This window comes from Tinamus guttatus, unplaced genomic scaffold (assembly GCF_059628265.1).
Source record: "Tinamus guttatus ecotype Peru unplaced genomic scaffold, ASM5962826v1 Tinamus_guttatus_pri_ptg000355l, whole genome shotgun sequence".
NCBI classification, from domain to species: Eukaryota; Metazoa; Chordata; class Aves; order Tinamiformes; family Tinamidae; genus Tinamus; species Tinamus guttatus.
In genome coordinates this window covers 154,845-176,986 of record NW_028288889.1, presented here as the reverse complement: position 1 = coordinate 176,986, position 22,142 = coordinate 154,845, and the positions used below count along the sequence as shown (strand labels likewise).

The 22,142-nt window shown below is 47.8% G+C and overlaps 1 pseudogene; it reads left to right on the top strand.

Annotated features, from left to right (window-relative positions):
- Positions 1-667: 667 nt before the first annotated feature.
- Positions 668-7,633, top strand: LOC148593677 (uncharacterized; annotated as a pseudogene).
- The last annotated feature ends 14,509 nt before the right edge of the window (positions 7,634-22,142 follow it).

Here is a 22,142-nt window from a genome sequence, read left to right as displayed (position 1 = left end):
ATTCCATAGGAACTTAAGGAAAAATTTCTTATCAGTGAGGGTGCCAGAGCACTGGAACAGGCTGCCCAGAGGGGTTGTGGAGTCTCCTTCTCTGGAGATCTTCAAAATCCGCTTGGATGCAGTCCTGTGCCACGTGCTCTAGGTGTCCCTGCGTATGCAGGGGGGTTGGACTAGATGATCTCTAGAGGTCCCTTCCAACCCTAAGCATTCTATGATTCTATGATTTACTGTTAATTTTGGAGTGTGTGTGTGTGTCTGTGCAGGGAATTGGCTGGTCTTCTCTCTTCCTTTCTTGCCTGTAATAAACCAAGAAGGGAAAGTCTGTTGAAGTAGTTAATACCTTTGGCTTTATACTTAAAACTACGCAAATGCTGAATGTATTATGCATGCTTTGTCATGGAAGCCTGTAAACCTGAGCAATTTAGCTGAACTAAGTGAGTTCACGTAATCTGTTCCTTTAAATTGGTTCTGATCGAGATAGTGAGTAACTAACTTTGACATTAGACTCAAAAGCTAAATGTGGTAAGCAAGTGAATTTACAATGACTATGCTGAGCTAATTTGTTATTTAGAGATCAGCATGCTTAGTGATATGAGTAATGGGTGAGTAAAGAGTTAATGATGAAACTGATGAATTGTACAAACTCTGACCATGTGGCAGAGACACAATGGGGAAACGATGGGTACTGTCCCCAGCAACAAGATAGGGAAGTGGGAAATATTGCGGCGGCAAGGCAGTCTCGCTTCACTAAAGACTGCAACAATACCAAACTGAACATGCTTGCAAACACTGATAAGGGACTGAAACCCATCTCACTGACAGTGCAAAGAGCAGATGCTCTTATGGATCTCGTCTGAAGATTCTGGAAAAAGTACCTTGCAGGAATGACCATAGCACAGTAATGTACTCCTTCCCTAAGGTACAAAAGACAGAGTCTAGCATTGGTGAGTTGAGCAGGGATCTGGAACGATGCCTTCTCTGGCTGGACTGTGAGTACCCCTCTCCTTACCTGGGATGCTGGACTAAGGTAACTCCTTATAAGATTGAGACACCCCTGTACACACAGGGTGAAGTAATGCTATAGCATTTCATTTCATTTCATTTCATTTCATTTTTTTCCCCTGCCCCTGGGACAAGGAGTGTACTCCTTTAGTAGTGCTAATTAGTTGTGCTAATTGCCAGTTGCTGTTTACTAATTGATAAGCCCATCCCTATAACAATTGCACCAGTCAATGGTGGATGTTGTTATCACAAAGATCTTGTGCTGATGAATAAAATCAACTAACTAAAACCCGGTGGTTGCTGCATATCTGGATTATTTTATTGTCTCCTTTAACGAGCTAACACAATAAGGAGTCAATAACTTCGCAAATGCTTCTGGATTTTCATACATTTCTTTGTATCCCTGCTTGAAAGCAGAGTCAAGGAAAAAAAAAAAGTAAGACAAAAAGTCGGGGGGAGGGGGAGAACCTGTTACTTGTCATTGTCTACTTGAGCAAGTAATACAGCGCAATAAAAATGGGTCAGTACTTTGAAATAGTCAATATGGAGGCCCCTAAATCTAGAGTGCCTACTCTTGGAGGTATACTTTGTATTTGATTTAGTCTAGTCCTCTGAGATTAAAAAAAAAAAAAAAATCACCTAATGATCTCTACATGGGGGTCGCCGGTCCTTCCGTGCCCCTCATATTGGAGCTTGGCTGTCGCTTCATTCTTGTATTCTATACTGAAGTGATGTCCCTAGTCTCTCTGCAAGGATACAAGTCAGAGTACGGCTCTCAATCCTCCTCCTCCCCCGGAACATCTGGTCTACTCGCGGGGGAAGGCGGGGGCGGGGGGGGAGGGGCGGGAGGGTGGATGGGGAGGGAGAGCAGGTTGCCTTAGTTTTCGAGAAATCCTGTTTTTCGCCATCTCGGGGATTATTTCGATTCTTGGCCCCTCCGTTTCAACACCGTCTCACAATCCTCCTTCTCCCCTGGAACATCTGATCCACTTGTGGCGGAGGGAGGGGGTGGGAAATGAATGAGGGGGGGCAGGAAGGAGGGGGGGGGGGCTTATTTTTCAAGAAATCCTCCCCCGGGATCCCATTCAAGTATTCCTCTATGGTTTAATACCAACCCTTCCCTAGCAGGGAAGAGACTAGAGTTCGCTCCAGATTCACATGCTACAGTTGAGGTGGCTACCGCACGATTGTCTATTTTGTTCCGAACAATAAATGGCACGTGTAAACGAACGGTCGATCGTCTCGGCGAGCGATGTTACATTGGAATCCTTCAGACACTGGAGCTTGGCCACCCCTCTATTCTGGTTTCGGGCGTCCAAGCCCCTCCTGAGGGGGAGAAACTGGTTCCAGTTCTTCCTTTGGTCTGAATCCTAACACCGTCCGCTCTACATCCTCCTGCAGGTGCACCACCTGTGATCTATCAGCCTTGGGCATTATTCCTGAGCGTTGCTTGACCGCCTGGACCACACGGACATTATATCGGCGTGCTGGCTGGCGTAATACTTCTGCTGGCTTCCCATCATTTTCCTGTCTATCAATGCCCTTCTGTAAAAGCAGACGGAAGAGCCAAGCTCACTCCCCAGATTCCAACCCCGCATTCCCACTCGACCCGCTTTTCTCACTGCTGCTCTACATCTGCAGATGTAGACGGAAAAAAGCAGACGGAAGATCCGAGCTCGCTCCCTGCATTCTGACCCTGCCTTCCCACTCAGACCTCTTTTCTCACTGCCGCCTTCTCCATCCACCTCCAACGCCAATCCTGGAAGGTCCCCTATCTGTTGCAACTTTTCAATTACGTTCTCAATAGGGTTTCCTTGTTCTGACATCAGAACTGGAATTAGATAGGGGCGCCACGCTCCTGGGCATCCCTCCAACAACTTATTTCGCATCCCGGGTAACAACAGCTGTTGTAGATAGAGCTTTGGACTTCCCAATTCTATAGCAATCTTCATGGCCTCTGCCTTAAGCATCTGGCATGCTTGTCTTATAGTTACCCAGGAGGAGCTGGATGGGGGCCAATCGCCGTCATTAGTGTGGCGGTAAGCGAGACCCTCGGCTAACACAGCAATAAGACTCTTGCTGCTTCTGTCCACTCTTCGCAGGGCGGACTGTACATACATGTCATTAGTTAACCCCCAAAACCTCGAGGCATCGACATGGTCAATTATCACCGAATCAGCCCCTTCTTCCATTAATCTTACCAACCAGGACTGTGGTTTCTCCCCGGGTTGTTGTTTATATTTCGCTAGCAGATTCTTAATATCTTCGGGGGTAAAATCGGTTAGTTCATCCTGTCGCACCACCTGTCCCTGCCCTGTCGGCATGTGAGAATGCTTCTGTAAAACTCTTACAAACAAGGAGAGAATTGCCTAATGAAGACGACCAATCCGAAGAGAACCCGTGGTGATCAGACCTTAAAAGGAAATACCCGATTTTATTTAACCGCCTTCCCCTTGCTTGTATATAAACCCTGCGCGCGACACCAGGGGGGTCCTTGTGCAAGATTCCCCCTTTGAGGGTGAGCCAGGGACCCCAGCTAGCTGGTAATAAAGTTGGATCCTGCATCTATCGGCCTCTCTGCTTCTGTCACGCTTGCGGGCTGGGAAACCGGACTTAACATTTTGGGGGCTTGTCCGGGATTCCACCCTGTCGGCGGGCGAAGCCTAAGAGACGCCCAGGACAACTTAAGGTAAGCAGGATAAGCGGGCCCGAGGGAAAGGCTGGCGAGCGCCCAGGTGGACGCACCGCAGGGCGGCCAGCCGGGTAGTGTGGGAGACGTCCCCACTACCCCGTGGTTATTAGGAAAATGGGGGTGAAAGGTAAACCCCGTGATGAAAGGGAAAACGAGGGTGAAAGGTAAACCCCGTGGTGAAAGGTCAAGGAACGCGCGCAAAAGGAAGAGTAACAGAAATTTTGGGTGTTGTGTGTGTGGAATTGTTGTCTGTCGCTTTATGTGCTTTGTGTCTGTGTTTTCCTCAATCGAATATCGCTTGAAATGGGGCAAAGACAAACTACCCCTCCTTCTTTGTTCAGCATTAATTGATCTTTTAGCAGCTGTTAAAGGTTTTATTATTTACAACAGAGGAGCGGGAACGGATCCTATCGGAAGCGCGGAAACTTGGACCAGGGGTGGATGGGAGACCTACCACCCAACAGAACCTGATAGACGAAGGATTCCCGTTAATGTGACCCCCGTGGGATTTCGACCAGGCGGAAGGTAGGGAGCGTCTCCGAGTATACCGCCAGACTCTGATGGCCGGCCTCCGGGCGGCGGCACGTAAGCCCACCAACTTGGCTAAAGTTAATGCGGTAAGGCAGGAACCAACTGAGACTCCAGCAGCATTTCTGGAGCGAATATTAGAGGCTTTTAGACAATATACTCCGTTGGACCCCTTGGCAGAAGAAAACAGGGCAGCCGTCATACTGGCATTTGTAAATCAGGCAGCCTCCGATATTAGGAGAAAACTGCAAAAGGTAGATCGACTGGGGGAACAGACTATACAGGACCTATTGAAAGTAGCAGTAAAGGTTTACAATAATCGAGAGATGCCCGAGGAAAGGCAGGAGAGACTGAGAAAGGAAGATAGGGAATTCCAAGCGAGGGAAAACTGGCGTAATCAGAGGGAATTAGAGAGAATTTTCTACGCCGGCAAAGGAAAAAAGAGGTAGGGAGAGAAGTGTGGGAAGGAGGGGGAGGAGAGAGAAGGAGACTGGAAAGAGACCAGTGTGCCATATGTAAGGGAAGGGGCCACTGGAAGAATGGGTGCCCCGAGAGAAGAAGAGGAGGGGCCGGTGGGAAGTCAGGGCCGTCCAACTATAGACCCCAACTGCGGGTATTGCTGGTGGGGGAGGGGGAAAGTGACTGAAGGTGTCGGGACTTGGCCCCCTTCCCCGAGTCTTGGGTAACGTTGGAAGTGGAAGGGAAACCAGTAGGATTTATGGTGGACATGGGGGCGGAACACTCGGTATTGAACGAGGATAGGGGGAAGCTAACAAAGAAAACCAGTTGGGTGCAGGGGGTGAATGGGGTTAAATCTTATCAATGGACCACAAACCGCTGGGTGGATCTAGGTACTAAGCAGGTTACTCACTCTTTCATCTATATACCGGAATGCCCGGCACCCCTGTTGGGAAGGGACCTATTGACCAAGCTACGGGCTAGAATATACTTTGAGGAAGGAGGGGTGAAGGTTAGCGACGGGGAGGGAAACCCGATACATGTACTGACTATGCGATTAGAGGACGAGTACCGGATATATCAGCAGAAGGGGACGGGGGAAATACCGAAAGAAATGGAAAGGTGGGTGCGGGAGATTCCAGAAGCATGGGCAGAAACGGCGGGAGTAGGAGTGGCTAGTCACAGAGCCCCGATAGTTGTGGAACTGAAACCAGGAGCGGAACCGGTCCGAGTCCGGCAATATCCTATGACAAAAGAAGCGAGGATGGGTGTAACCCCTCATACATTTTTGCTTTTGAATGGGAGGACCTGCAGCAAGGGATAGCGGGACAACTCACATGGACTAGGCTACCGCAAGGGTTTAAAAACTCACCAACCCTATTTAATGAGGCTCTGAGCGAGGATCTGCAGCTGTACCGTAGCACCCATCAGGAACTAATGCTGCTGCAATATGTAGATGACATACTTCTGGCAGGAGCAACTGAAGAAGAATGTGCAAAGGGCACTGAAGATTTGGTTAGGGAGCTGGCACAGCTAGGATATAGAGCCAGTGCAAAGAAGGCTCAAATCTGTAAAACTGAGGTTGTCTACCTGGGATACAAGTTGCGCCAGGGTAAACGTTGGCTGACCACGCCCATGAAGGAAACGGTGTTGCGAATTCCCGAACCGCGAACAGCAAGGGAAGTACGAGAATTTTGGGGATCAGTAGGGTACTGTCGGCTGTGGATACCGGGATTTGCTGAGATTGCTAGACCGCTATATGAAGGGAGCCGGGAAAGCCCAACCTGGTCATGGACCCCAGAAATGGGAGAGGCATTCCGGGCCCTAAAGAAAGCGTTACTAGAGGCCCCTGCATTGGCCCTCCCTGATCCATCGAAGGAATTCCATCTTTTTGTAGATGAGAAAAAAGGAATTGCGAAGAGGGTCTTAACCCAAACCACAGCCCCATGGCGACGGGTGGTAGCATATCTATCCAAGAAATTAGACTCGGTAGCCGCAGGATGGCCCCCGTGCCTAAGGATGATTGCTGCCACTGCACTAATGACAAAGGATGCAGATAAGCTAACATTTGGACAACAGTTATGGGTAACTGCCCCTTACCAGGTAGAGGCAGTACTACGGCAACCGCCAGCCAGGTGGTTAACTAATACCAGACTGGCTCATTACCAGAGCTTATTACTGGATCCTACACGCTTGAAATTTACCAATCCGTTGGTTCTGAATCTGGCTACCCTACTTCTGGGCCCTGATTATGATGAACCAATTCATGACTGCCAAGAGGTCCTTGCGGAAGTGATCTCGGTGAGGAGGGATCTGAAAGATAGACCTCTCGAAGGGGGCGGACTGGTGTGGTTCACTGATGGGAGCAGCTTTATAGAAAATGGGACAAGAATGGCGGGGGCAGCAGTGGTGGATGTGGATGGAAGAGTAATTTGGGCTGCCCATTTGCCGGAAGGCACATCAGCGCAAAAAGCAGAACTCATTGCTCTAACAAAAGCCCTAGAAATGGCAGAAGGGAAAAGATTGACTGTATACATGGACAGTCGTTATGCGTATGGGACCGTGCATATACATGGGGCCATTTACAAGGAAAGGGGATTTGTAACATCGTCGGGAAAAGAGATTCGGAACAAGCAAGAGATACTTCACTTATTGGAAGCCATACATAAACCTAGAGCGATAGCCGTGATCCATGTCCCAGGGCATCAAAAAGCGAGGGACCAAATCAGCAGAGGGAATCAAGCGGCAGATGAGGCTGCAAAACTGGCCGCGCGTGAACCCATAGGAAAAGAAGTAAGTAATGGGATGGCGCTAAACCTCCCTCCGCCGGGAATGGGCCAGTTGCCGCCAACTCCAGTATACTCTGAAGAAGATCTGCAGTGGATAAGGCACAATGGGAATTTAAAGAAAGGAGAAGATGGGTGGTACCGAGGTTTGGATTCCACCTTGTTATTACCACAGACTTTGGGGGAACAATTATTAACTCAGCTGCACAAGTCAACCCATATGGGAGAAAGAAAAGCAGCTAAACTCTTGGAAACGGCCAAACTTCAGTTCCACAACCAGGGGGCGGTAGGCTGTAGAATAATAGAGGAGTGCATAGCGTGTCAGGTGATGAAACCTGGAAAAAGGGTAGGACAACATCTGGGGGTTAGGGAGAGGGGTTGGAGACCTGGGAGATCGTGGGAGGTAGATTTCACCGAAATCAAACCTGGAAAATACGGATATAAGTACTTGTTGGTTATGGTAGACACCTTTTCAGGCTGGGTGGAAGCTTTTCCCACTAAGCGTGAAACTGCCCAGGTGGTAGCCAAGGCGTTGTTAGCGGAAATAATTCCATGCTATGGGGTCCTGGAGGTTATAGGATCGGACAATGGACCTGCTTTTGTGGCAAGTACCATTCAGAACTTAGTCCAAATTTTGGGGACTATGTGGAAATTGCATTGTGAGTAATCTTACCCCCTTCGAAATCATGTATGGGACTCCACCTCCGGTGTACCCACTAAGAGAAGGGGAAAGGAGGATCGAACCGGGACCAAAAGATATGCTTCAGGCAGTCCAGGCCGTGTATCAAGTACATAAGGAGATCTTTCCACTAATCAGGGCTATCTATAATCAAGGGAAAGGGCCTATGGAACCCATGCATGATCTTGAACCGGGAGACTGGATATGGGTAAAAAGACATCACCGAAAGTCATTAGAAGCAAAGTGGAAAGGACCTTATGTTGTGGTTCTTGTAACCCCCACTGCTCTAAAGGTTGACGGAATTGGCCCGTGGGTACATCGCTTGCATGTGCAAAGGGCATCCCCTCCAGAATGAGAGGAAGCTGAGAAGTTGGAAGTTCAGCAGAATCCTGAGAACCCCCTAAAGATCCGCGTCAAACGACAGAATGCGGCATCTCCTGGTCCTAGTTCTGGTGACGACTCAACTGGTAACGGGGGGAAGCCCTCATCAACCTTATAAATGGACTCTGGCAAAGTGGGAGGATGGGCAGGTGATACAGACAAGGGTAACGGCAGGCTCCCCTAGTTTCACTGCTGATCTATGTACTCTAGCTCCTATTAGCCCGTGTCTGAACCAAAAGGCGTATTATTTCTGCCCTGCTTCGAATCTGGGGAAGGGGTAGTGCAATAGCCCCAATCAATATTATTGTGCATATTGGGAATGTGTGACCATTTCGGCATGGGACTACCCTTCACAGGTTGATAAATACTTAAGGGTGGAATGGGGACCAAGGGGCTGTAAGCCTCAAGGATACGGTCCCCACGGGAGAATCAAGTATCCCTATAGCAATTGTAAATATCTAATCCTCAATGCTACAAGCCCTGAGGATCCAGGGCGGAGGTTGGGGAAAACATGGAGGGTCAGATATTGGGAACCAGGGACAGATAGGGGAGGCTTAATCCTTATTCGGAAAGAAGTCGTCAGGTCAGAACGACCTATAGGCCCGAACAAGGTATTGAAGGAGCCTAAGGGACAAAAAGACGAAACCAAAGGGAAAGGGGGGTTAACCACCCGTAGCTCAGAGGGCTACGTACATTAGACCCCCCTTCTATGAGGCAATTGGACTCAATTCTACCTACAACCTCAGCACTCTGGATAGTCCTCCTCAGTGCAAATGGGAAGACAGGAAGGTAAAGGTACCCCGCAATAGAAAGATGCTTTGCGGGGTGGAAGTGGAAGTGATCAACAGGACAGGAGGAGAGAAATGGGCAATACCTCAAGAAGGAGGATGGTGGATATGTTCGGAAACAGGATTAACACCCTGTCCCGCCTTAACGGTGTTCAATGAGAGCAAGGAATATTGTACACAGGTTTCAGTAGTTCCCTGCATATTGTATCATCAGGAAGAGAGTATGTACATTCACTGGGGGCAGGGGAAGTCAAGAATAATGAAAAGGGAACCAATAACCACGCTTACCATAGCAACCTTAGTAGAGTTGGGAATAGCAGGGGCTGGAACAGGAATAGCGTCCCTAACTTTACAACCTCAAAAATTGGCCTCATTGCGAGCTGCTGTAGATGAGGATAATTGAAAAATCGATATCATTCTTAGAGAAGTCACTGACCTCCCTGTCAGAGGTTGTCTTGCAAAACAGACGAGGGTTGGACCTTTTCTTCCTACAGCAAGGAAGGTTATGCGCAGCTTTGGGCGAGGAATGTTGTTTTTATGCAGACCACACGGGGGTGGTCCGAGATTCACTGGCCAAGGTTAGGGAGGGGCTCGAAAAGTGCAAAAAGGAGCGAGAGAGCCAACAAGGATGGTTCGAAACTTGGTACAATCAATCCCCTTGGATTACCACTTTGGTATCCACTTTACTTGGGCCGGTAATAATCCTATTCCTGACGTTAGGACCTTGTATCCTAAATCGTGTAATAGAATTTGTAAAGGATCGGGCGGGTACTGTACAATTAATGGTGATGCGACAACAGTATCTAGATTTGGACGACCAAGATGAGAAGGAATTCTCAAAAATGAACAAGGAGAAGAGGGGAATGTGAGAATGCTTTTGTAAAACCCTTACAAACAAGGAGAGAATTGCCTAATGAAGACGACCAATCCGAAGAGAACCCGTGGCGATCAGACCTTAAAAGGAAATACCTGATTTTGTGTAACCGCCTTCCCCTTGCTTGTATATAAACCCTGCGCGCGACACCAGGGGGGTCCTTGTGCAAGATTTCCCCTTTGAGGGTGAGCCAGGGACCCCAGCTAGCTGGTAATAAAGTTGGATCCTGCATCTATCGGCCTCTCTGCTTCTGTCACGCTTGCGGGCTGGGGAACCGGACTTAACAGGCACAGCTTTCCTTCGTATTACCGGGGCGGCTCGCCTTTTTGGTTTGTCCTGCGATGGGCCCTTCTCCTCTGGTGTGGGGCCTTCCTCGTCTGATTCCCAAATATCCCCATCCCAAGTTTCCAGGTCCCAGTCAGGGTCGGTGATAATAGTTCGCACCCAGCTCCCCTTCTGCCCCGGTTTTCTCCCTCTCCTGTTCTTTACCACTCGTATCGTGTAATGTGTCGCCGATTTAGCACATTTCTCCTCCAGGAGCTCCTTCTGATCACTGACCTCCAGCAGCGCCTGCCTCTGCACCACCTGGGTGGCTTGGACTGCCTGTAATTGCTCTTGGAGGAGCTGATTCCTCTCCTGTTCCTCCTTTAACTGCCCCGCTAAAATCTTATATGCACACAGCAGAGCACCTCCCATCCGACCGGCATGTTCCAGTCGGACCGAGTTCTTAGTACGGTCAGTCTCCCCAAACTGACCCCAATACTGTAAAACCGCCATGGGGTCCTTCTGTGTCCATGGTTCTGGAGATACCCGGGTGCAGGCCTCCCATCGGTTCCACAGAGTATTCCATGGTTCCGACCCCCATTCAGGACACTCCCTCGGAGGCGCAACCTCCCTGCAGTCGCCAGTGCTGCCTGCAGCTCTCCCAAAAAAGAACCACCGCATGTCGCACACACAATAAAGACCACAAACACAAATAGCACAAACAAGATTTCTATCAAGTGGCACGACCTCACCTAGCTATGCACCCTACTAGTGAGTTCCACTATTTCAATAGCCAATAAAGATCACAGACACAAACAGCACGAACACAATCTATCCAGTGGCACGACCTCACCTAGCTATGCACTCGCCTTAGTGAGTTCCACTGTTTCAATACCACAAACAATTTCTATCCAGTGGCACAATCTCACCTAGCTGTGCACTCCACTAGTGAGTTCCACTGTTTAATTGCCGAATCCCACCCTCGTTGCCAATTATGTTCCGGATGGGCTTGGGATTCGGCAATAATCACGCCAGAACGAGGTGACTACATCAAGCATTTATTCAGGTGAAAGCATATAAAAGCAGCAAAGTATGGATAACTACTCACGAGGTGATACCTGCCGATCTGGACCCGAAGATCCTCTCGAGCTGGCAGACCAGAGAGAGAGAGTTGCTGACCGGCTCCCGCGGAGACAGCGTAGGCCTCAAAGTCAGGAGTTTCTTCTCCCCTCACCGCTCTCTCCGCACTGTCCACTTTTATGCCCGGTGCATCCTGGCACGTAGGGTCAGTACAACCCAGGAGGCAGGCCGCGGGGCGGACAAACTCCGCCTCGAGTTGCGCAACTCTCCCCCCTGGGTGCGCAGGCCCGCATGCCAGTCGGGGGTCCCAGCCCTCAATTCGAGGGCCCTGCCTTCCTCCTCTTCTTCCTCATTTCTGGGTGTTTGACCTCCAAAGCTAGTTTGGAGGACGCCTGCGGTTAAGTTGGCTACAAGCTCGGCCGAGTGGCCGGCTTCAACAGGTTTCCAGCGGGGGCTGCCTGTGAACCGGGCTGAGCAGCTGCATCCCTGCTCCTTATCACTCAGCCTAGGCAGGCAAACATCTTCTTTCCCAAGGTCTGGCTTCTTCTTCTCACAGGAGATTTTTATGACTCTACAGATCACAGAAATATCCATCTCCAATACGGTTAGGGATTATTTAGGCAAACTGGACACCCATAAATCTATGGGCCCGGATGGGATGCACCCAAGAGTGCTGAGGGAACTGGCAGGGGTCATTGCTCAGCCGCTCTCCATCATCTTTGAGAGGTCATGGAGGGCGGGGGAGGTGCCGGAGGACTGGAAGAAACCAACGTCACTCGAGTCTTCAAAAAGGGCAAGAGGGAGGACTGGGGAAACTGCAGGCCGGTCAGCCTCACCTCCGTCCCTGGAAAGGTGATGGAGCAGCTCATCCTAGAGACCATCTCTAGGTATGTGAAGGAAAAGAAGGTGATCAGGAGTAGTCAGCATGGATTCACCAAGGGGAAGTCGTGTTTGACCAACCTGATTGCCTTCTACGATGGGGTGACTGGCTGGGTGGATGAGGGGAGCGCCGTGGATGTTGTCTACCTTGACTTCAGCAAAGCTTTCGACACAGTCTCCCATAACATTCTCATAGGAAAGCTCTGGAAGTGTGGGTTAGTTGAGTGGACAGTGAAGTGGATTGAGGACTGGCTGGACGGCAGAGCCCAGAGGGTGGTGATAAATGGGGCCAAGTCTGGAGGCCTGTGGCCAGTGGTGTCCCGCAGGGGTCAGTATTGGGCCCGGTGCTCTTTAACTTGTTCATCAATGACTTGGACAAGGGCACAGAGTGCACCCTCAGCAAGTTTGCAGATGACACCAAACAGGATGGAGAGTTGGGCAGAGAGGAACCTCCTGAGGTTCAACAAGGACAAGTGCAGGGTCCTGCACCTGGCAAGGAATAACCCCAGGCACCAGTACAGCTTAGGGGTTGACCTGCTGGAAAGCAGCTCCGCAGAGAGCCTGGTTGACAACAAATTAACCATGAGTCAGCAGTGTGCCCTCATGGCCAAGAAGGCCAATGGGATCCTGGCCTGCATCAGGAGGAGTGTTGCCAGCAGGTCAAGGGAGGTGATCCTGCCCCTCTGCTCAGCTCTGGTGAGGCTGCACCTGGAGCATTGGGTGCAGTTCTGGGCTCCCCAGCACAAGAGGGACATGGAACTTATAGAAAGGGTCCAGTGCTGAGCGACAAAGATGATTAAGGGACTTGAACATCTATCCTATGAGGAAAGACTAACCGAGCTTAGCATGTTTAGCCCGGAGAAGAGAAAATTGAGAGTGGATCTTATCAACATGTACAAATACTGGAGGGGAAAATGTAAAGAGGATGTGGCCAAACTCTTCTTGGTGGTGGCCAGTGATAGGACAAGGAGTAATGGGTACAAGTTGAAACACAGGAAGTTCCATCTCCATGTGAGGAAGAACTTCTTTCCTGTGAGGGTGACAGAGCCCTGGAACCGGCTGCCCAGAGAGGTTGTGGAGTCTCCTTCTTGGAGATCTTCAAAACCCACCTAGACGCCACTCTGTGCCATGTGCTCTAGGTGTCCCTGCTGGAGCAGGGGGGTTGGACTAGATGATCTCTAGAGGCCCCTCAGCCTTCTCTTCTCTAGGCTAAACAGGCCCAGCTTGTTTAGTCTTTCCTCATAGGACAAATGCTCCAGTCCCTTAATCATCTTCGTGGCTCTCTGCTGGACCCTCTCTAGAAGCTCAATATTTAGTACCAAATATGTTGCTCCAGTATCTACTAAAAAATTTAAATCATTCCCCAGCTTAACTGAAAGCAGGGGTTCAGCTGGGATATCCAATTTCTCAACCCCCAGTCCTCATCAATCTGAATCCTCTGTATCAATCATAAGCAAATCTGCCTCCAGTACAGGTGCAGATGGGGTTTCCAATTCTTTGCCACTTTGGGCACTCATTTTCCCAGTGCCCTTCTCCCTGCAAATTGCAGATCGATGTCTCTCTAGTGGGATTCTATTCCCTGGATTGCCTCCTGTTCTGTTTCTTTTCCCCCGTCCTCATCCTCTCAGAAAATTTCTTCCCCAAGAGGGCATTTGTGCCTGAGCGAATGTAGCTGCCAAGTATTCAGAAGCATTTGTAAATAGCTGACTCCTTCCAATTCATTAAATTTGCAGTTGAAAAAGGAACTTTTACATATACAGGCATTCCCTCTGCTCCCACTGCCTGACGCAGCGGAGCCTGAATCACAGCGTTCTGCTGTGCTCAAGTCATGCCTTCAAATGGACTCACTGCCTCACTTCCTTTATCATCAATCTCCCCTTTCTCGAGGGGACAACAATTGCACATCCTTTTCCTCATCATCCACTTACGAACAGTCTTTCAAACATTTTTCTCAGTACTGCAAGCTAAACGACACCGAGACACCTTCTTTTTGTCCTCCATCATCATTAACGCATTCAAATCAGATAGCAAAAATTACATTTCCTTCTAACACATTTGATTCAGATACCAACAATTTACATTTTCTTGTTTCACGATCATTTCTCGAAGAAAAAAAAAAATCTACATATGGGATTTCATCCCACTTATCCACTGATCCTGCCTCCTGCAAAACATGTTACAAAATTGTGTTATATCTTAAAGTTTCATTCTTTGGCCTCTTTTCTTGATCTTCCAGAGCATACAGTGGCCACCAATGATTCCAATACTCCACAAGTTTTTTCCGAGTAAGGGGATTTCCCCCTACCTTTCCTCAATGTTTTAGAATACATCCCAGAGATCTTTTCAAGATCCCTCCTTCCAAGGAAGGCGCATTACCCATTGTGTTAATGTATTATGGGTCTACCCCCCCCCCTCCTTTTTTTTATAACAATTAACAAATACAAAATTCAGACGGGAATACCCAATGGCATTCTGAGTTTCGACGCCACAATCAACCAATTACCAAATACAAAATCCAGATGAAAATACCCGATGCCGTTCCGAGTTTCGACACCACAATTATCCAACAGTATTATTGGTCTGACCTTAACCTTAACCCTTTGGTAGGACTCTAACCCACAGGATCTTGGCCTTAACCTTAATTCTTTTGCTGCAGCTACCCTGAAGCCCTTCCCTGAGAAGCTTTTGCTTCGTCTGATGGGCAAGCACAGCTGGGGTGGGACTCTAACCCGCTTTTCAGCTGAACCTAAGCCCTGCCCTGCAGAGCTCTCGCTTCGTCTAACAGTGAGCACCCTTGGGGTGGGGATCTAACCCACCCATCGTCCGAACCTGTCCCTTTCCTTAGGTGCATACCTTTATATCCCAATCCCATGAAGCTTTCACCTCATTTTACAGGCAGGCAATCCTTTTTTTAAGGATCCTCTTTTTAAGAAAGGAATGTCTTTACCTTCCCAGGAATTTTGCTCAGAGTTCTTTGGTCCGGGGATCGGAGGTTATCCCCGAGAATTTCTTGGCGTCAGATGGAGGTCCTGTGATCCCATGGATCCTTTTATATTTAGAAGCAGAGTCCCATCTGGATCGCCATAAACTGTCTCTGAAATCGGGAATAAACCTCTTAACACCAGTGTAGTATTAAGAAACAGGCATTCTCTCAGAATGATCATACATAATCATTTTATTTCCTGGAACTAATTACAATATGCCCCACCCTCACGTGTGTGTGTCCTCTGTCCCTTCGGTGGTCCCTGGTGGTCTTTCGGGAGCCCTGATGGTTGTCTTTCAGTGTCCTTTTGATGAACATTGGCAGCTTGCTTCCATATATGGTCCCATTTTGACTCAGCGTGCTCTATTCGGCCCCATTGCTCAGTTTCAGCTAGTTCCATGAAGATATGGTGGCCCTTATCTTCATCTTCATCTTCATCTTCATCGTCATCTTCATCTTCATCTTCATCTTCAATTGGTGTTTGCTGTCTATACTCTTTCATGATGTACCAGTAGCAGCTGTAATGTCTTTGGGTGCATTCTTGTCTGAAGCCTCTCATAACATAGGTAAAATGCTAAACCATTAGCAGTTTGGGTGTCCGTGGCTTGGATTAACCTAGAGACTACTTCTACTCCTACTAATAGGTGCTTCCTCCCATGTGAAGGCTTTAGAGGCCCTACATAGTCAATTTGCCATGTTTGCCACAGTTGTTTGCATCTATTAATGTGGAGGGGTGGCTGCTGTTCAGGGTGTTTTTTTCACAGTCTCAATTGGCACTGTGGGCATGCAGTAATAACTTTCCTTGACATAGACAAATCTATAGGCCATTCTCGCATGATGCTTTCTTTCACTAAATCCTTCTCTCCTATATGTCCTCTCAGGGCGTGTAGCCACTCCGCTATTCTTTCCCAGTTTGTTTCATCTATAACCACCTCTCGTATCTTCAACAACTTGTCCACTATTCTGTTCCATTTTGCAGTAAAGCTTCCATCTGAGTTATGGGCTTTTATCCATCCTATTTTAATTTAACGTCTCCTCTAGTATCTCTTTCCATCTCTTTCCATCTCTTCCTTCTGCCATATCTGACATCCACTGACCTGCCAGATGTTGCTTTCCCAATATCCTGCCCAAATCAGTCACTCCCTTGTATACTGCATATGAGTTGGTATATATCACCCTTGCACCATGACCTATTGCTATTTTGACAGCTTTTAACTCTCCAACTTGGGCACTACCTTCTCCTTCTTGGGTAATAATTCTGCCTGTGGCTACCTCTACTGCTGCTGCTTTATATTTCCACCCTGTGGCTCTTCTGCATGATGAGGCATCCATAAACCACACTCCCTTGAGGCCTGGCTCAGCAGTCAGGGGTTCAGCTTCTAAAATAGGAGACTTTGGGTATCCGGGTGCTGTTCGTGTCACTTGATCAGTTAAAGGTACTTGGTATTTTGTAATTTTTATAGGACCCTCTTCCAGGCTTATCAAGTCCTGGGTACCTGAGAGGTAAGTGCACCATTTCCTAACAGTAGCCTTTTGTGCTACACCTTCTAGGGGAGGTGTCCCCTGTTTAATTGCCTCCAGGAAGTGGAAAGGTCCTTGCAGGATCACCTTCTGATGGGTCGCTATCTGTTCAGCAGTTTCGACAGCTCTTGCTGGTGCTAATAGCCCTTTCTCCCATTCATTGCATCTCTGTTCAGTTTCCTTAAGGGCAGTGGATTCAAACAGGAGGGGCTGTTTAGGCTCATTGTTGGGTAGTTCGAATATTGAATAAGTGGCATGTGTTCCAAAGCCCCATTCTACACTAAGGGAATCCTTGGGATGTATAAGTCCCAGTCTCTGATACTGATTCAATGCTTGGGTAATTTGGTAATTTGATCGGTAGTCCACTGTGAGGCGCCATTCCCCATTGGGTTTCCAAACTGGTCACACCGGGGAGTTAAAAGGTGAATGGGTCTGCTCTATTATTCCTCATCCTTCAATGTCCCAATTCATTAGCTGTTCTCTGAGTTAATACACTGATCTGGGGTCCTGTATCTATCAAGGAGACCTCACATTTGTATAGTCCTACAGTGATGATAACCTGTGGTTCATTTTTTTTCAGGCCAATTGCACTACTGATAACACTCAGGTCGGCTGGCCTGTCCTCCGACTAGTGCCACTTCGTTTTTTAAGTCTTGCAATTCCTTCCTCGGTTCCCAGAAAGGATTGCGGGCATTTGGAGGTCGGCCTCTGCCCCGATCCAGAGGAGCAGATGAATGATCACTTATGTCTCCTTGCTTCATTTTCTCCACTAGCTCCTCAATGTCCTCTGTCTTTTGGTTATGCAGCATAGACCAAGGCATGCCTAAAGCTATTGCCATTCTCCATAGTGTGCTCCATCTTTCCCTATCTCCCTCTTTCTCTCTCCTTGCCCTCAGGAGTGAATAGCCTCTCTTTGGGGTGGCTCGTGCCTGGTGCACCTGCCTTCCCCTAAATCTTGGACTCATCCCCATCTCCTGGGTTACTTGATGGAGTTCTAACAGGCTGTATGCCCAGGCAGATACATGTATGGGTGGAAACATAGGATTATGATTATTGGCCTCGGTGGCTCTTATACAATCTCTCAAATTTTGCACCTAAGTTTCAGTACCGTGGGGAGCCCCCTTATTAAAGGTTGTAAGTTCCCAGGATTTATGGGGGCTTGTAACAGTACATCAGGGAAGTGGTGGAGTCACCATCCCTGGCAGTGTTCAAGAAACATGTAGATGAGGCACTTAGGGACATAGTTTAGTAGGCATGGTGGTGATGGGTTTATGGTTGGACTTGATGATCTTGAAGGTCTCTTCCAACCATAATGATTCTATGATTCTATTCTATGATCATGCGCCCCTCTATCATACATGGCCTGAATGCAAGCAGTCTTCTGCACAGCTTCTGTTAGTTCTGTGGGGCTGTTGACAGCAAGTATAAGGGGTTCTCCCCTTTCTCTGGGGTCTTGTCCGCTGGCCCAATGTGCAACTCTAGCTGTGAGGGATTGATTATCGTTCTGCCCTCTGGAGTTTAGGAAAGCTCCAGATCCCCAATACCATGAGGCTTCTGTGTCATCTAACATTATTCGGTCTCTTCCCGATAAGGAGACTTGCCACAGGTACTCAGTCTCTGATTTTGCAGGCTTCCTACTATATTTACCTTGCAATTTCCCCAACTCATCCCCTGAGTATGGGGTTGTTCTAATGGTGGTGCGAGCGTTACCTCCTTGAGGTCCCATTACAGTTTCTCTTTTGACTATGGGTCGAACCTGCACAGGGAGATGGGAGCCAGGGTATAGATCGTCCCTATCATCTGAATCAAAATTTTCACTATCACCCCATATATCCCCATCCCAATCCTCAGGATCCTCCACCAACAGTTTCCTAATTTGCGCTGTCATAGGGGGATGTTTCACTCGGGAGAGAATGAGTTCTAGCTTATGTTGTAACTTCTGATTTTTCTCTCTTTCTCTCTCTAGTTCTTGTTCCTTATGTTTGCATTCCTGTATTTTCTCATCTAACTCCCTGTTTTTTTCATTTAACTGCTCCTTAATCCTTTTGTGTTCTCATTGCTCCTGGTGCCCTGCCAAAATAAAATGAAATAAAATGCTATAGCATTACTTCACGCTGTGTTTACAGGGGTCTCTCACCCTTGCAAGGAGTTGCAAATGCTAGCGTTCCTACACCCTGAATGTACAGGGGACTCTCAATCTTATAAGGAGTTACCTTAGCCCAGCATCCAAGGTAAGGGGAGGGGAGGGATACTCACAGTCCAGCCAGAGGAGGCATCCTTCCCAATCCCTGCTCAACTCATCAATGCTGGACTCTGTGCTTTATATCCTTAGGAAAGGAGTATGTGACTGCACTATGGTCATCCTCACAAGGTGGTCCTTCCAGAATCTTCAGGCAAGTTTCAGTCCATTATCAAGTGTTTTGCAAGTGTACCGTTCTTTGAGTGAGTTGAGTATTTCTTTGCAAATTTTAGGGAAGCGGGACTGCCCTGCCTTCACGAGACTTCCCTTTGTTGTTGGGGAGAGCACCCAAAGTCTCTCCATAGCTTTTCTGCCATCTGTCACATTGACAGAGCTCTGGCAGAGCTGGTTGTTCCTTAACTCTTTACTTGCCCATCGCTCCCCCACACACAAATACCAGATAAATTGAAAGTCGATTTAGATTATTTCAGCGAGCAAAGAAACCAAGATCAAGAAACTCAAAACAATTTAAGTCCAGATTCTTCTGTGAAGAGCATCTTAGTACATTAATTTTCATGGAACCATCTTTTTTTTTCTTTTGTTTGAAGCAAAACAGGTGATGCAAAGAGCATGATATTTTGAAGCATCTCTACTCTTGCTGACATACGTACTATCACAAAAGTGTTTCAGAGAAATTAAAAATTTTGTTTGCACCTGAGGAATTTTGTTTGCACTAGAGAAACTATAATTCTCCCACTGTTTTCAATAAGAATTATATATAGCCATGTAATGGCAACTTTTCATTTACGTTCTAGAGAAAGGAAGTAAATTCCAGATTCCTTCCAAAATTTTACTACATTTTCCTGAGGGCTTCCAAATAGTTTTTTAAAAAAAGCAAAATGGAAAATATTATGTCATTCACTATTTATCGAAATTGCTAATAACAAATAATAGTTTGGGAAATCTTGTGGAGGCTCGTTCAAAGACAATAGCACCTTGTTAGCAGATAGTTAACCGCAAGGATGTCAGTCTTCTCAGCAGATGGGGGACAGAGCCGAAAAAGGAGGAGGACTGCAGAACACCTCCCCCTGCCCCGTATGAGAAATGTCTTGTCAGAAGAAAAGAAACAAAGCCAGGACAACCGCACAGGTGGCAAGATGCTGATTGGTTGTAAGCTTTGCAACACTTGTGTTAAGAAAGTATAAAAAGAGGTTGGTTTGAAAACAAAGTTGTCTCACTCTGCACCCCAGACTGAGTCCTTTTCTTCACAAGGTGCAACAAATGGCGCCAAACGTGGGGCTCGAAGACTAGCTGTCTCTCCGGTTGCACCGCCCAGCTAAACTCCGGGATTCACGCTGAAAGGAAGCGTAAGGATCAAGCTGAAAGGAAACTTACTTTGTGTGCACGCTAAAAGCCTCTTGAAAGGAAAGAGGTAAGCGGCTGGGAACTGTAGGTTCATACCTAATGAAGGAACAGAAGGACGATTTAGAAGCTTCTCCTAAAATCTTGAAACCGCAAAGAAAAAATTTAGGTGAAGAAGAGCTGCAAAAGGTTCTTGAGTGGGCTTCTAAAGACGATCCTTCGGTGAATAGTAAGAATGTTTTTAATCTGGAAAGGTGGGACCAAATTGGGGTCCGACTGTGGGATAGTGCCACGCGCGGTGATAAGGCTGCTGCTAACCTGTTGCCACAATGGTGAATTGTATTCGAAAATTTGAAATCTCACAGTGGGTCGCAGTCAAACATCAATGATGGGGTCGGGGCCCCTGCCATCCCCTCCGCGCCTCCTTTACCTCAATCATGTCCTGATGAGAATCAGAAAAGAAAAACGTCCTGCAAAAGCCTTTGCTGTACTGCCACCTGATGACCAGGACGATGATCCTTTTGACCCGGGTCCTATTGACCCTGGAAAGGAGCCAGACCTATATCCCCCGGATCCTCCCGATAAACGGGCCTCAGTAAAACCAGGAGCAAAACAGGCAGGGGATGTGGGCATGCTGAAAACATTCCCCGTTATCTGTGCACCAGACCAGAATCCGCGTTGGGAAGGTTTGTCGTATAATCTTATTAAGGACGTGCGACGCACGGTGACAGATCATGGCCTTGGCGCACCATATACCACCCACCTTATACAATCTCTTTGTGATACTTCGGTTTTTACTCCCCATGATTTTAAAACTTTGTTTCGCCTGATTATGACTGATATGCAATATACGATGTGGGAATCAAAAATGAGACGGCTTGCTCGAGCACAGGAGGAGGAAAACCAGCGGCTGTCGAAAAAAAGTTCCTTTACGTGCTGTTACTGTGGACGTGCTAATGGGGGAGGGTGATCACAGTGCTACAACAGCACAAGCAGAAATTCCCCTGAGGGCCTGCAGCAAGTTAAGGCATTGCTCTCCCTGCCCTTAAGGCTGTCCCCCGTTCCTCCCCCCCTCGGAGGCTGGTAAACAAAGATGGCCTTTTGTTAGCATAAGACAAGATGCGAATGAGCCATATATGAAGTTTTTGGATCAGCTTAATGAGGCTCTGGAGAAACAAATTGATAATGAACAAGCAGGAAGCTACATTTTTAAGCAACTAGCAGTTGAGAATGCTAACCCGGATTGCCAGAGAGTTTTGCGGCCACTAAAGGATCCTACTATTGATGACATGCTAAAAGCATTTATTAATGTCGGTACCAAACAGTATGAATATTCACTGATGGCCGAAACATTTGCAACAATGTCTATGAAAAAGGGACAACACTGTGCTAATCGGTGTCGATCAAAATTTGATAAGGAAGGTCGACCATTGGTCCCTTTGGGAAACTTCAAGCGGAGCGCGGCGAGGGGTCACGCCATGACAGCAAATCACCCCTCGGAGTGGCCCCCACCGGGAAGCAGCCGCCACCTGTGCACCCGCACAAGGGGCAGCGCCGGGGTGGACCTGGCCACCACAATAGAAGTGCTAATTACTGATACATCAGTTGTGCTAATTCCAACTGGTGTCCATGGCCCCCTGGGGTGAGGAATGGCAGCATTATTGATTGGGTGATCTTCAACAAGGAGACAAGGGCTGTTTGTGTTACCTGCAGTTATCAATGCAGATTTCAAAGGAGAAATAAAGATAATGGTATGGACTCCAATACCACCCTGTACTGTGCCAGTGGGAAGCCAAATAGCACAACTAGTATACTTTTTTTTTTTACCACAGACACCAAATGCTGCAAACACTGAACGTGGCACAGGCTCTTTTGGGTCCACAGGGCATGAGATTTTCCGGACTCAACAGATAACTATGAATCTCCCGCAGATATCCTGTATGTTACAAGCAGGACTGATAAAGTTTAATGTACAAGGAATTTTAGATAGCGGAGCGGACGTTACAGTCATCGCTGCCTCGCAATGGCCAAGCAGTTTACCCCTAATTAATGCACATACATTGCTTTCAGGAATTGGTGGGCAGAGTACCCCAATGCAAAGGAAAAGATTGATAAATATTATTGGCCCAGAAGGAAGAACCGCAAACCATTTATATTGCCTGGATCCATCACCTTGTGGGGGAGAG